The sequence below is a fragment of the Pan troglodytes genome, chromosome 3 (genome assembly GCF_028858775.2).
Source record: "Pan troglodytes isolate AG18354 chromosome 3, NHGRI_mPanTro3-v2.0_pri, whole genome shotgun sequence".
In the NCBI taxonomy this organism is placed as follows: Eukaryota; Metazoa; Chordata; class Mammalia; order Primates; family Hominidae; genus Pan; species Pan troglodytes.
The window spans coordinates 14,122,435-14,137,653 of NC_072401.2; the positions used below are offsets into that span (position 1 = coordinate 14,122,435).

The 15,219-nt window shown below is 41.2% G+C and overlaps 2 long non-coding RNA genes across 4 annotated transcripts in view; one reads left to right on the forward strand and one right to left on the reverse strand.

Moving 5' to 3' along the window:
* The first annotated feature begins 4,088 nt into the window (after nucleotides 1-4,088).
* The window catches only part of LOC134809867 (uncharacterized), an 83,845-nt gene continuing 72,714 nt past the window's right edge, over nucleotides 4,089-15,219 (forward strand). The window contains exons 1-2 of the long non-coding RNA XR_010156480.1: nucleotides 4,089-4,600; nucleotides 7,538-7,645. This is a non-coding gene — a long non-coding RNA (uncharacterized LOC134809867). The remainder of the gene's footprint in view (nucleotides 4,601-7,537; nucleotides 7,646-15,219) is intronic.
* Nucleotides 5,749-15,219, reverse strand: part of LOC104005991 (uncharacterized) — a 44,678-nt gene continuing 35,207 nt past the window's right edge. For 2 of the 3 annotated variants that reach the window (XR_679502.3, XR_008547442.2), the window contains 2 exons: nucleotides 9,773-9,877; nucleotides 5,749-6,055 (listed from right to left, as the gene is read on the reverse strand). This is a non-coding gene — a long non-coding RNA (uncharacterized LOC104005991). The remainder of the gene's footprint in view (nucleotides 6,056-9,772; nucleotides 9,878-15,219) is intronic. The other variant, XR_001716769.2, reaches the window with a different exon arrangement.

Here is a 15,219-nt window from a genome sequence, read left to right on the forward strand (position 1 = left end):
GGCAACCAGTGCATAGTGATCTGCTTCCCATTATTCTCATGCTGTATGAAAGAAAATGGAATCATAGACAAGGTAAGTCATTTTCTCAAGATCTTACAAAGTAAGAAGTGGTAAGAAGAATCTGAGATTTGGACCCAGATGCCTGATTCCAGAAGCCTTTTGTTTGTGACTATTTAAACTCGGGTGTTCAAATGGAGTCTTAAAAAAAACAAACAGGTAAAATGTCGGTACTTTAAGGTGTGTCCAAGTGCACTAATCTTAAGTGCTCAGCTTGATGAACTCTTTCTTTTTCTTTGAGATGGAGTTTTGCTCTTATTGCCCAGGCTGGAGTGCAATGGCATGATCTTGGCTCACTGCAACCTCTGCCTCCTGGGTTCAAGCAATTCCCCTGCCTCCGCTTCCCGAGTAGCTGAGACTACAGGCGTGCACCACCACACACAGCTAATTTTTTGTATTTTTAGTAGAGATGGAGTTTCACTATGTTGGCCAGGCAGGTCATGAACTCCTGACCTCAGATGATCTACCCACCTCGGCCTCCCAAAGTGCTGGGATTACAGGCGTGAGCCACTATGCCCAGTCTAGCTTGATGAACTTTTAATTAGTTGTATATACTTGTGTAACCATCACTCATACCATGACATAGAACTTTCTTACCTTTCCAGAAGCTTCTCTTGGGTACCTTCCTGGTCAAAAATGTCTCCAGGAGGTGTGCTACTATTCTGATACTTACCACCATCAATTAATTTTGACTTTTCTTCAATTTCATACAAGTGGAATTATATAGTATTTTCATTTTTGTGTCTGATTTCTTTCTTCAACATAATGTCTATGAGATTCATCCATGTTGTCATGTTAGTAGTTGTTTTTAGAAATCACTTTGTAGTACTCCATTTTATGAATACACCATGATTTATTTATCCCTTCTCCTCTTGAGTGACATTTGGGTTCTGCAGTTTTTGGTTATTATGAACAAAGCCTCTATGAACTTGCTTATAATGTCTTTGGGTGGGCATGTGACCTTATTTCTCTTTAGCATATACCTAGTAGTGAAACTGCCATAGTTTAGGTGGATATTTAACTTTAGTAGATATGAGCTGCTATGGTCTAAATGTTGGTGTCCTAATGAAATTCATATACTGAAACTTAATCATCAGTGTGATAGTATTAAGAGGTGGGGCCTTTTTAAGATGGTAAGGTTATAAGATAAGGGTGGAGCCCTCACAAATGGGATTAATGCCCTTAGTAAAGAGATTTGAGGGAGTCCTTTTGCCTATTTGAGTGTGTGAGGACACACAGAAGGTGCCATCTATAAGGAACGGGCCCTCACCAGACACCAAATCTGCTGGTGCTTTATCTTGGACCTCTCAGCCTCCAGAGCTACGAGCACTACATTTCTGTTGTTATAAATGAACAAATCTATGGTATTTTGTTATAACACAAGCAAGAGACTAAGACATAGACATTTGCTTTTTACAGGGAATGCTTCACAAGGTCAGAGACTCAGGTCGTCTTATTCTCTGCTGTGTCCCCAGAATCCACAGCAGTACCTGGCTCAAAGTCAGTGCTAATAGGTCATTCTTGATTAAATTAATATATCTGTATCTTGGGCATCCTGATTCTTGGCTTTGTATTAGGACTTTTGTTTCAGTGAATAGAGAAGTTAGAACCTCTCTCCTTGCACCCAGAATTCCTCCTTGCACCCAGAATTCCTCTTTTGAAACAAGTATCTTATAATACCTCCTTAAATATCTTGAAGTGAAGTTCACAGATAATACAACCTGTTTACACATGTATTTTATTTTTAATCAATATGGTATCCTAACCATTCTACAAAAGAAAACTCTAAAGAAAATAATTTATAATAAGGTAATGAGTGTTTCAATATACAGATAACTGGGGAATACTACACTCAAAGGCCTCATGAAATACACAGACATTTGCGACTATATCGATAATCAGTACAAATGCAAAGTGAGAGGCGATGTTCTGCTAATGCATATCATGTTTTGCACTGTTGTTGGTGATATGATTTACCAAATAGTGACCAACTCCTGGTAAAATTTATCATAAAATAAAGTACAATCTTTCTTCAATTGACTCTGGAAAATTCATTGGATATTAAAATGGTATAAGAGTGTTTTGTTTTTAGATGTAAAATGGAGCAAGGTTCTACATTCACATAACTTTTTCAACTACACAGATATTTTCTGGGACATGTAGGGCATTTACTCACCTTGGTCCTCAACCATGAAATACCATTGAGTGCCCTCTCATCATAGCACCAACTATCCCCACACTTTTCCAAAATATCCTTGGGTGTGGTGCCACCCCTAAAAAAACCCTGATTCTAACTCAGGGCTCTCATTTTACAGATGAAGGAATCATCCCTTTGGGGAGGGAAGAATTACTCTCTGGAAAACATAGGGATTTAAACATAAAGCCTGGACCAGGACCACAGACTTCTGACTTCTTAGGCTAAATCCCAGTTGTATCCACCATAGCAATTGAAGCCAAGGATTAGAGTCAAGTAGGCTTGGGATCAAATCCTGGCTCTGACCTTGGGAAAACTGCTTCATCTTTTTGAGCCTCTGTTTCGTCATTTGCATAAATGAGATTAAAAATAGCATTTACCTTAAAGAATTGTTATGAGGACTAAGAGAGGTTATGACTTTGAATTCTTGGCACATAGTGAACTCTTAATTAATGGTAGCAATTATCACACTGCTATTCCTCCCTTTAAAGCTCATTCATTTAAGTGCCAACAGAAATTGTCATATCCTAGAGAACTTCTATACTGGAACTTTTTCCTCTGTAGAGAAATACTTGTTTATCATTTGTTTCCAATACTTCAAATCATTCCTTTTCAGGTCAAGGCCTCCTTCTAATCTCTCCATTTTCCTCCAAGATGGCCTGGGCCAAATTTAAGGGAAAAATGTCTTGAGCAGAGTAGCTCGGAGCATTCTCATACCTTGACTCTTACTTAAAGAAAGGAAGAAGAAACTTTGGGGCTTTGATTTGGTTTGAAAAGGAGGAAGGGAGGTGATATTGAGCACTTATTTTGAGCACTTATTTTGTACCAAGTGCATAGCAGGTGGTCTATTTTGTTTCATTCTCTCAAGAATAGTCCCTGTGAGGTGGACTGTTTATTATCACCTCCATCTTGCAGATGAGAAAGTGGAGACTCTAAGCTGATAAAACCCTTTCTTGAGGTCATACAGAGCCAAGATTAAAATATTAACAAAAAATAAAATTCTAGAGCCCCTCCAAACATCTAACTGGACCCCTTCTTGGCCAGGGCACTCCAAAGTTAACCTGAAAAACTGGTTCAGGCCATGACGGGAAGGGGTGTCAGACATGTCTTGTTACACCCTACTCTCTTTAGGAATCCAGGAAACGTGACCATCATTTAACATCAACACAGACCTTAAGTCTGATAAGAAACATTTACATTCTATTCTCTCTGAAGCCTGCTACCTGGAGGCTTCATCTGCGTGATAAAACCTTGGTTTCTACAACTTCTTATTGTAACCGAGACATTTCTTTCTAGAGATAGTAACTCTTTCAACCAATTGTCAAATCAAGACAAATTTTAAATCTACCTACAACTGGAAGCAGACCTCCCCACTTTCCCTTTTCTTGACTGAAACAATGTAGGTCTTAAATTGAAGTCTCATGTCTCCCTAAAATGTATACATCTAGGTGACGCCCCAATCACCTTGGGGTCATGTTCTCAGGATGTCCTGAAGGTTATGTCATGGGCCATTAGTGACTCATATTTGGCTCAGAATAAATCTCTTTAAATATTTTAGAGTCTGACTCTTTTTGTCAACAAAAATCACATCTCTGTCTGACATTGTCGTGATTTGGGTTCTTTCAAAAGCAGATCCTGAGACAAGGGTTTGAGTGCAAGTGGGACTTTGGAGGTGTATTTATCTTTAAAAAAATTTTTTTTTGTGCCTCTCAGCTCTGAATGGACCCTTATGCTCTGGGACTAACAAAGGCGTGCCTTTGAGCCCGTCTCCTTTAAGTGCGCGCGATGCTAGGCTTCCTCAGTAGAGGGCGCCGGAGGACACCGCAGCTGGAGGAGGGTTTCCGCCGGTTGTGCGGGGACCGCGGCTCAGTAGTGTGGGTGGACGAGGACAGCGGGTGGAACTGGTCCTTCTGTGACTTTGCAGCCCCGGCTTGGTGATAATTTTTGTGCAGGCTTCTTGACATGGAAAGCAGAGCTCCCCAGCACAGAGTGAGCGCTCCGAAGGGCTCCTGCGCTTACCGGTGCCCTACCCTCCCTTTCCCTGCTTGCTACACTTGGGTCCGGGACTCAGCCTCCCTTTGCAAGCTTCTGCTCGGCCTGTGTGCAGCTGCACTTAGCTGGCAGGGTCAGGCGTTGAGTAGCCGCTCCGCTCCTTCTGCAGCCTCCTGCAGCCCCCGCCAGCTCCCGGGCTCCATCCCTCGCCATCAGTTGCTGATTGGCGCCCCCTGCGTGCACAACGGAGGCTGGCTGCACCTGGAGGTTCCCAGCAGTTCCAGGCCGGCTCCAGCCTAGCCAAAGCAGCTAACTTCTCTGCTGTCTCGTGGGCTGAACCTCACCGTTTCCCAAGAGGTCTGAATCCTTCTCAAGTTCGTCTTTTCCTAAGTTCTCCCTCGTAGCTCTAGGGTGCTTTGTAGAGTTTCCTTATATCTATACTCTTCATTGTAGTTAATGACTCTGTGTTACACTTGTCCTGTTGAACTTACTGTGTAGTTTCTGTCTCTTGACTGGATCAAGGCTCTCACAGGAGTCAATCCCAGAAAAATGATGAGACAGTAGGGAAGAGAGAAAAGCCAATAAACAGCATGTTAATGAGTAGGTCCCACCTGGGGCTCAGTCGTACTGGTGTCCCTCTGAGAGTATGGGCACCACACACTTTGGCATTGCCCCAGCAAGGCAAGGGGCAAGCAAGGGAGCTGGGTGTTTATCTCCCAGGCATTGCTTGAGGCTTGCTCTTGGGAATGGTAGCTCCCTGGAACTTCTGTCCAGCCTGCATATCTGGACTGTGCAGGGGATACTTCTGTGGCCAGAAAAAGCCCTTGGGCAGAGAGAAGCAGGTTCTTGATGCTGAGATGTCTGCGTGCTTGGGAGTTGACCACTGCAGCTGCAGGTGACCTCTGGGGTGGGCCAAGGGGATGTAGGTGGGCAGTGATACGTCTGCTACAGACATGTTGCAGGATGCAGGGCAGCAGAAGGAAACTGATCAGCTGGCTGCCAATGAATGGCCCAGACTGATTCAAGGGTAAATTTGCTGGAAGAAGTCCATTGCAGAAGATCAGATGCTTTCCTGACTGGTGTAATTTAATTGTATGGTCAGTGTTTGCTATGGATAATTGGATTTTTCTTTGACCTTCACAATCTTGCTGGCTCTCTGTCCACACTGAAAGACACTTTTCTAACTCTCTCAAATGCAATAAGACTAACCTGGCTTCCATCAGGAACTCATGGGCTTGCCATTTCCAGGAGGTGCCGATGGCTGTGGTATCCAACCAGCAAACGGCAGTGGTGTTTGTATTTTCCATTTTGCCCTTTACAAGAACATTTCAGCTGAAGCAAAAGGCTTTTTCCTTTACCCTGGGTTTTTTAATAGAAATCTTGGTGGCATTAAGCACTTTTAATTCTGAGCACTAGCCTGTAAAGTTCAAAGCTCTGTTCTGCTCTTGAACACAGCGGATACCAAGGCGAGAGATTCTAATCACAAGGAATACCAGAAAAAAAAAAAAAAAAAAAAGCAGAGACAAGTTTATTACGAAGGGTTGTGAACAGTATTTGTGATTAATGTGGAATGAAAAAGGTTATTTCTACATTAAAATCATTCACATTTGCAATAATTTAAACAATTTATCTGGTTTCCCCAAGTGGGGATGTGTTCTTTCCACATATAACATGCTCAGTGAAGGAAGAACAAGGAAGGTTACGCTGCCCTGAAACATATCTGGGAGAGCTTTTCTGCTCTGGGAGGATCACCAAGTTATGTTGTTAAGTGACAAAAACAATATCCGGAAGAGTGTCAAACAGCTAATTATTCTGTAAGAAGGAAAAAAAGAAGACTACATTAGTCACATTTACTTATATTTATATGAAAAGCTAATAAAAGTAGCTAGGTATACGTAAGGCAGTCAGAAACAAGACTTTTCAATTATAACTTTTATATCATTTTAATTTAAAAGTTACGCTAATATATTTCCTGTTCAAGAAACAAATAACAACATGCCCAGTGGAAAGCATCATCATTGTAATAATGTCCTAAGATCATTTTTTATGACCTTTGAAGGTAACTTAGGATAGGAAAATGCATTCCATAAAATTCAGCTGCCTGCACATAGTGAATCCTTTGCAAACCCTCGGAATAGGCTAAGGGTTTTTATATGACCATGGAATTTTTTTTTTTTGCATCTTTGCTGCTATTCGCCATCCAGGCAGCAGGGGGAGGTGTTTCTCTGTTTTTCTTTGCGCCGCCCACGCCTTCTCCCCAACTTCATATGCAAAACTGACCAAGAATTCTCTAATTCAAATCTATGCACGAAAGGCACCACATTTTCTAGATTCATGTTGTTACTCTCTCATATCCCAAATCTGGGAGACTTGGAGCTTCCAGCAGGCTACTAATGATTTTTCAAAAGGGGCCGATTGTTGGATTTGCTGGTGTAAAGTTTGTCCTCCCTCTTCTCTGTGCCCCTCCTTGTCACTCCACTCAGCCTTTATACATCACTTGCCATAATCGAGTCATAGAAAACGAAACTTACATTATGGAAATTCACAGCCTTTTTTTTTTTTTCCACTTTGTAGATGAGACTCAGGATTTAGAAGGCAAAACAAACAACCAACCAAACAAATAAAAAAGGGATTTATTTTGGACCTTCATAAATGGTGCCAAAGTAAAAACAAACAAACAAACAAAAGGTAAAAGAGGAAGGGACTGTTAGATGAATGTTTATCTCGGCGCCTGGTACCATACCTGCCTTACACACTCACAACGCAAGGAAGGGTGTGTCACTAGAGCCATTTTGCTAAGGAGGAGATTAAAGCTCAGAGGGGCTGAGCAACTTGCCCAAATTTATGTTGCTAGAAAATAATAGAACTGGAATTGGAAGCCAGACTGTATCTAAAGTAGAAACGTTTAAATATTTTCTTCCTATACCACACAAAATAAGCAGAAGGCAGTGTCTCTCTCTCTTTTGTCCCTGTCTGCCCCCCACAGTCTCTATACCTGTTTTCTCACAAGGGTGTACCACCTGCTCCCTACTCCACATCGCGTCTATAAAGAGAGAAAAGGAAAAAAGGAAGTCGCTTCAAGAGCTCCCCAAATGCTCAATGGAAGTTGCTCTTTGTTGTACATGGGCAGCGATTTCTTTAGAAAAAGTAGTGACGTAGACCTGCCCAAGGTCAGCAATTCCTAGAGCTGTGGACTTGGGGAAGTGCCAGGGAAGCATTGTGTTGTTTAAAAAATTGTTTTGGAGCATGTGCTTGTGCGTGTGTGTGTTTCTGAGCGTATCTGTTTTCTCACAGGAGCTGCCTGGCAATGGTAGCAGGTGAAGGTCATGGTGAAGAAGATGCAGATATTGGCAATTTGGAGCATTAGATGAACTAATTACAACGTTAACCTAAGGAACAGTGGTGAGACCATTTTATCCAAAGTGAAGTTCTTGAGAGAGATCTTGGGTGGCACCTAGCCTCTGTATTAGATAAAATGGATATCCCTTGGGAGAGAATGTGGCTCTTTTCTATTCTGATTAAGGCAAAAAGAGTCTCCTTTGATGCCAACATGACCTTAGTGCCTTTAAACATATACTATGCTGCCATTTCCACAGAGAGAGACAAGCAGTAGCCTGGGGTCCTTGGGCAGGCAGTGTGGCCCAGCCAAAATTTTCTTAGATTGCTTTATTTTCCTTTAATTATGATTACATGTATAGCAAATGATTATGGTTTTCTATTTGTGATAGTGATAAGGGATGCCTTTTAAATATATGTATTTAAGTAAAAAGGTTAATTTACCCAGCACTTTGGGAGGCCGAGGTGGGCAGATCACGAGGTCAGGAGATCGAGACCATCCTGGCTAACACGGTGAAACCCCATCTCTACTAAAAATAGAAAAAATTATCCGGGCGTGGTGGCGAGCACTTGTAGTCCCAGATACTTGGGAGGCTGAGGCAGGAGAATGGCGTGAACCCGGGAGGCAGAGCTTGCAGTGAGCTGAGATCATGCCACTGCACTCCAGCCTGGGCGGCAGAGCGAGACTCTGTCTCAAAAAAAAAAAAAAAAGTTAATTTAAAGAAAAACCAGTTAAGTGAATGACAGTAATGTGGAGATGTGAAAAAAAGGATGAAAGTGTCACTAAAATAATTCAAATATGTGGGCTGGGTGCAGCAGTTCACACCTGTAGGCCCAGCCCTTTGGGAGGCCGAGGTGGTTGAATCACTTGAGCCCAGAAGTTCGAGACCAGCCTGGGCAACAAAGTGAGACCTTCTCTGTACAAAAAAAATGAACAAAATTAGCCTAGTGTAGTGGTGAGCACATGTAGTCCCAGGTACTTGGGAGGCTGAGATGGGAAGAGCATTTGAGCCCAGGAGGTTGAGGCTTCAGTGAGCCAAGATTGTGTCACTGCACTCCAGCTTGGGAGACAGAGTGAGACGCTGTCTCAAAAAATAAGGAAGAATTGAAATATGGGGATATTATTTCATTAGTGGATTAGTTTTCAGCATGTCTTCCATTTCAGACATTTTATAATTCTAATTCCATCATTTGAGATGGGCCACACTGCCTGCCCAAGGACCCCAGGAAGATTATGAGGAAGATTAGAATCATACAATATTAGAAAAGAAAGGGATAACTGAGTCTGCCCTCCTCATTTTACAGCTGATGAAATGGAAGCTTAGAAAGATGTGACTGGTTCAAGGTCACACAGTGTTCTGTTGGCTCACATCCCATTTGTGTGTGTGCATGGGTGTGTGCACACAGGTGTATGTGTGCATGTGTGTTGATGGGAATGGGGTAAGGGAGAGAGGAGGAAAGCAGCCTAAATATCGAGCCGCCTTGGCTTTAATGTAATTCAGGTTGTCTTGGCACCAGGGAGGGAAAGAGGGAAGACAGAGGGGACATTCTTTGAACAAAATGAGAACTCCTAGATAACACGGGGGTGGGGGAATATCCTGAAAATCCAAGTTTCCTGTGCGTGCTACAGCAACAAGGGTAAGAGCTGGCTAATTTCCCCAGTAAACACAGCAGTGGCTTTTTGCTGCAGAATGTGGCGTTAAATTCAGTAGGTCAGCATTAAGCTTGAACAAAATGTGATGACTGATTAGGAAATGAATGGTAAGTCATGGACAGCAGATCCTGATTATGATGATGCTTATCAACACCTCCCTCCCCCACACTGGAACAAACAAAGCTGCACAATGTCCTTGCAGGCTGACAAAACTGGACCCACATGTGCTGGTCCTGGGACAATTGAATTATGGCTATGACAGTCATCTATGAGGAAATCAGATGTCAAAGGGAGAAAGGACCCAACGACGCTTCAGGGCCTGTGCTTCTGGGGAGGGGGTGCCCCTGCCTCCTCCTCACCGTGAGGTCTGCTCTGAGACCTGCTTTCCTATTGAGATTACAAAAGTGAGATGTAATCCAGGATTAAAGCTCCTCTTTTCAGATGGGGCTAGGGGCCAAATGCATGGCCCAGAGTGGAAACTTAATATGTTTTTGTGGAATGAATGACCAGAAGCCTGGATAAATCAATGGGTCTCTCACAGTGCTTGGTGTAGAGCCAGAATTTGATAAGGGTTCATCTCCTGCTCATCCTCATCCTGTATGAATAAGTCACTCGATGTTTTCAGTGTCATTATTTCTTCATGCCTAAAATTCAGATAAGAAATTGTTTCTTACAAATAGGTTATTGGGATATGGGACAAAATGAGTCTGCTGAGTGTGATAGTTGCCTATTCATTCACTCATTAAATCATTCATCCAACCAACTGCTATTTGTTAAGTACTTAGCAGGGATGTAACATAGACACCTCTATATAGAGGTTAGTAGTGGGGAAGTCAGATAACAATTATGTGAATAAATAGATAACCAAAATAAAACTTTTAGAATATCATACATGCTAGAATGAAATAGTAATTAGATAAAAATACTAATGGTAATAATAATGATAAAAGCTAACATTTATTAAATACTATAAGCCACACACTGTTTTAAACCTTTACCTGTATTACGCATTTAATCCTTATCAACACCCTATTCTTTCAAAAAATAATAAAGTTATTATTACATTTTATAAAGAGCTGGAAAGCAATGGGGAGCAGTTGGCATTTTTGACAGTGTGGCCAAGAAAGACTTCCGTGGGAGGTGACAGATAAGCAGGGCTGGAAGTGTTCATTTCTCATGTATCTCTAAGATCCATGTTCCTCTTTCCACTCACCCCACCCCTGCACCACGATTGTTTGGTGAAAACCACCATATTGCTCATTGTCATTGCAACTACCTTCTAACTGGATGCCCTTCTAGCAGCCAGAATGGTGTGAGAGTGACTGGAGGTGCAGACAGGTTGGCTATATGCATTTGGTCCATTTACTTCTCTGCTGACCTTTCTAGGATGTGGCTTACTGATGTTCCCTGAATTTGAAGACTACATGGTTCAGACTCTGGGATAACATGACATGGAGTAATGACTCACTACCATATATTCACCCAGGGGGAAGCTGGGAGTTTGTCTTTTAAACATTAAGTTATGCCATTTACTGTGGGAATGGGGCAGAAAATGACCCAGTGGTGGAGGCAGAAGCAAGAATAACATCAACAAAGGATAAGTTCCACAGCTTTTCACCTCCAATATCCCACCTGGGTCTCCCAACAACCTTGTAAAACTGATTGCTATGCATGTTGCATGTTTGGGAGATCAGAGAAACAAAGGCTGAGATGCTTCATAAGTTTAGCCAAAGCCATACGGCTAGTGCTTGAGCTTTTTCATAAATAAAGAACCTGTTTATTCACCTGACCATAGCCTATAAAGACAGTGTCTTTCTTTTTATTATTATTATTATTATTATTATACTTTAAGTTTTAGGGTACATGTGCACATAGTGCAGGTTAGTTACATATGTATACATGTGCCATGCTGGTGTGCTGCACCCACTAACTCGTCATCTAGCATTAGGTATATCTCCCAATGCTATCCCTCCCCCCTCCCCCCACCCCACAACAGTCCCCAGAGTGTGATGTTCCCCTTCCTGTGTCCATGTGTTCTCATTGTTCAATTCCCACCTATGAGTGAGAATATATGGTGTTTGGTTTTTGGTTCTTGCGATCGTTTACTGAGAATGATGATTTACAATTTCATCCGTGTCCCTACAAAGGATATGAACTCATCATTTTTTATGGCTGCATAGTATTCCATGGTGTATATGTGCCACATTTTCTTAATCCAGTCTATCATTGTTGGACATTTGGGTTGGTTCTAAGTCTTTGCTATTGTGAATAGTGCCGCAATAAACATACGTGTGCATGTGTCTTTATAACAGCATGATTTATAGTCCTTTGGGTATATACCCAATAATGGGGTGGCTGGGTCATATGGTATTTCTAGTTCTAGATCCCTGAGGAATCGCCACACTGACTTCCACAATGGTTGAACTAGTTTACAGTTCCACCAACAGTGTAAAAGTGTTCCTATTTCTCCACATCCTCTCCAGCACCTGTTGTTTCCTGACTTTTTAATGATTGCCATTCTAACTGGTGTGAGATGGTATCTCATTGTGGTTTTGATTTGCATTTCTCTGATGGCCAGTGATGATGAGCAATTTTTTCATGTTTTTTTGGCTGCATAAATGTCTTCTTTTGAGAAGTGTCTGTTCATGTCCTTCGCCCACTTTTTGATGGGGTTGTTTGTTTTTTTCTTGTAAATTTGTTTGAGTTCATTGTAGATTCTGGATATTAGCCCTTTGTCAGATGAGTAGGTTGTGAAAATTTTCTCCCATTTTGTAGGTTGCCTGTTCACTCTGATGGTAGTTTATTTTGCTGTGCAGAAGTTCTTTAGTTTAATTATATCCCATTTGTCAATTTTGTCTTTTGTTGCCATTGCTTTTGGTGTTTTAGCCATGAAGTCCTTGCCCATGCCTATGTCCTGAATGGTAATGCCTAGGTTTTCTTCTAGGGTTTTTATGGTTTTAGGTCTAACGTTTAAGTCTTTAATCCGTCTTGAATTGATTTTTGTATAAGGTGTAAGGAAGGGATCCAGTTTCAGCTTTCTCCATATGGCTAGCCAGTTTTCCCAGCACCATTTATTCAATAGGGAATCCTTTCTCCATTGCTTGTTTTTCTCAGGTTTGTCAAAGATCAGATAGTTGTAGATATGCGGCGTTATTTCTGAGGGCTCTGTTCTGTTCCATTGATCTATATCTCTGTTTTGGTACCAGGACCATGCTGTTTTGGTTACTGTAGCCTTGTAGTATAGTTTGAAGTCAGGTAGTGTGATGCTTCCAGCTTTCTTCTTTTGGCTTAGGATTGACTTGGCGATGCAGGCTCTTTTGTGGTTCCATATGAACTTTAAAGTAGTTTTTTCCAATTCTGTGAAGAAAGGCATTGATAGCTTGATGGGGATGGCATTGAATCTGTAAATTACCTTGGGCAGTATGGTCATTTTCACGATATTGAATCTTCCTACCCATGAACGTGGAATGTTTTTCCATTTGTTTGTATCCTCTTTTATTTCCTTGAGCAGTGGTTTGTAGTTCTCCTTGAAGAGGTCCTTCACATCCCTTGTAAGTTGGATTCCTAGGTATTTTATTCTCTTTGAAGCAATTGTGAATGGGAGTTCACCCATGATTTGACTCTCTGTTTGTCTGTTATTGGTGTATAAGAATGCTTGTGATTTTTGTACATTGATTTTGTATCCTGAGACTTTGCTGAAGTTGCTTATCAGCTTAAGGAGATTTTGGGCTGAGACAATGGGGTTTTCTAGATATACAATCATGTCGTCTGCAAACAGGGACAATTTGACTTCCTCTTTTCCTAATTGAATACCCTTTATTTCCTTCTCCTGCCTAATTGCCCTGGCCAGAACTTCCAACACTATGTTGAATAGGAGTGGTGAGAGAGGGCATCACTGTCTTGTGCCAGTTTTCAAAGGGAATGCTTCCAGTTTTTGCCCATTCAGTATGATATTGGCTGTGGGTTTGTCATAGATAGCTCTTATTATTTTGAAATACGTCCCATCAATACCTAATTTATTGAGAGTGTTTAGCATGAAGGGTTGTTGAATTTTGTCAAAGGCCTTTTCTGCATCTATTGAGATAATCATGTGGTTTTTGTCTTTGGTTCTGTTTATATGCTGGATTACATTTATTGATTTGCGTATGTTGAATGAGCCTTGCATCCCAGGGATGAAGCCCACTTGATCATGGTGGATAAGCTTTTTGATGTGCTGCTGGATTCGTTTTGCCAGTATTTTATTGAGGATTTTTTGCATCAATGTTCATCAAGGATATTGGTCTAAAATTCTCTTTTTTGGTTGTGTCTCTGCCCGGCTTTGGTATCAGAATGATGCTGGCCTCATAAAATGAGTTAGGGAGGATTCCCTCTTTTTCTATTGATTGGAATAGTTTCAGAAGGAATGGTACCAGTTCCTCCTTGTACCTCTGGTAGAAATCGGCTGTGAATCCATCTGGTCCTGGACTCTTTTTGGTTGGTAAGCTATTGATTATTGCCACAATTTCAGATCCTGTTATTGGTCTATTCAGAGATTCAACTTCTTCCTGGTTTAGTCTTGGAAGAGTGTATGTGTCGAGGAATTTATCCATTTCTTCTAGATTTTCTAGTTTATTTGCATAGAGGTGTTTGTAGTATTCTCTGATGGTAGTTTGTATTTCTGTGGGATTGGTGGTGATATCCCCTTTATCATTTTTTATTGCGTCTATTTGATTCTTCTTTTTTTCTTTATTAGTCTTGCTAGCAGTCTATCTATTTTGTTGATCCTTTCAAAAAACCACCTCCTGGATTCATTAATTTTTTGAAGGGTTTTTTGTGTCTCTATTTCCTTCAGTTCTGCTCTGATTTTAGTTATTTCTTGCCTTCTGCTAGCTTTTGAATGTGTTTGCTCTTGCTTTTCTAGTTCTTTTAATTGTGATGTTAGGGTGTCAATTTTGGATCTTCCCTGCTTTCTCTTGTGGGCATTTAGTGCTATAAATTTCCCTCTACACACTGCTTTGAATGCGTCCCAGAGATTCTGGTATGTTGTGTCTTTGTTCTCGTTGGTTTCAAAGAACATCTTTATTTCTGCTTTCATTTCGTTATGTACCCAGTAGTCATTCAGGAGCAGGTTTTTCAGTTTCCATGTAGTTGAGCGGTTTTGAGTGAGATTCTTAATCCTGAGTTCTAGTTTGATTGTACTGTGGTCTGAGAGATAGTTTGTTATAATTTCTGTTCTTTTACATTTGCTGAGGAGAGCTTTACTTCCAAGTATGTGGTCAATTTTGGAATAGGTGTGGTGTGGTGCTGAAAAAAATGTATATTCTGTTGATTTGGGGTGGAGAGTTCTGTAGATGTCTATTAGGTCCGCTTGGTGCAGAGCTGAGTTCAATTCCTGGGTATCCTTGTTGACTTTCTGTCTCGTTGATCTGTCTAATGTTGACAGTGCGGTGTTAAAGTCTGCCATTATTAATGTGTGGGAGTCTAAGTCTCTTTGTAGGTCACTCAGGACTTGCTTTATGAATCTGGGTGCTCCTGTATTGGGTGCATATATATTTAGGATAGTTAGCTCTTCTTGTTGAATTGATCCCTTTACCATTATGTAATGGCCTTCTTTGTCTCTTCTGATCTTTGTTGGTTTAAAGTCTGTTTTATCAGAGACTAGGATTGCAACCCCTGCCTTTTTTTGTTTTCCATTTGCTTGGTAGATCTTCCTCCATCCTTTTATTTTGAGCCTATGTGTGTCTCTGCACATGAGATGGGTTTCCTGAATACAGCACACTGATGGGTCTTGACTCTTTATCCAATTTGTCAGTCTGTGTCTTTTAATTGGAGCATTTAGTCCATTTACATTTAAAGTTAATATTGTTATGTGTGAATTTGATCCTGTCATTATGATGCTACTGGTTATTTTGCTCATTAGTTGATGCAGTTTCTTCCTAGTCTCGATGGTCTTTACATTTTGGCATGATTTTGCAGCGGCTGGTACTGGTTGTTCCTTTCCATGTTT